Here is a 404-nt window from a genome sequence, read left to right on the forward strand (position 1 = left end):
ATAAGTGGCCCCTTCGCCCCCTTCAGTATACGAATTACTCGGATCTTCAAGATAAATCTCACGGGATCATTACTAGTTTATGAATAATTTCCCCCTTAGACTCTAAGTGCGGACTCTCACCCCACCCCTCTTCTTGTAGAAAGCTAACGCAGCGGGTTGAAGGAGCATTAGCACTCTCTTTCCCCGAATTTCTGCCCATTACATTGATTAGTGGGTTTCGCGTCCGTAGACTTTTCTCCCATTTCCTTCCGTCTTTGGTCTTTGAATCCCCGGGCTTAAATCACGTCAGATGCGGGAGTCCTTTCAGCCCTGCGCCTGGCCGTAATCCCGGGATGAATGGCGTTTGCAAGGAGAGGGGGGGGAGGGACACGTTCGGGAGAGAGGGAAGAGGAACAGCCGGCCAG

Source organism: Penaeus monodon, chromosome 20 (assembly GCF_015228065.2).
Source record: "Penaeus monodon isolate SGIC_2016 chromosome 20, NSTDA_Pmon_1, whole genome shotgun sequence".
In the NCBI taxonomy this organism is placed as follows: Eukaryota; Metazoa; Arthropoda; class Malacostraca; order Decapoda; family Penaeidae; genus Penaeus; species Penaeus monodon.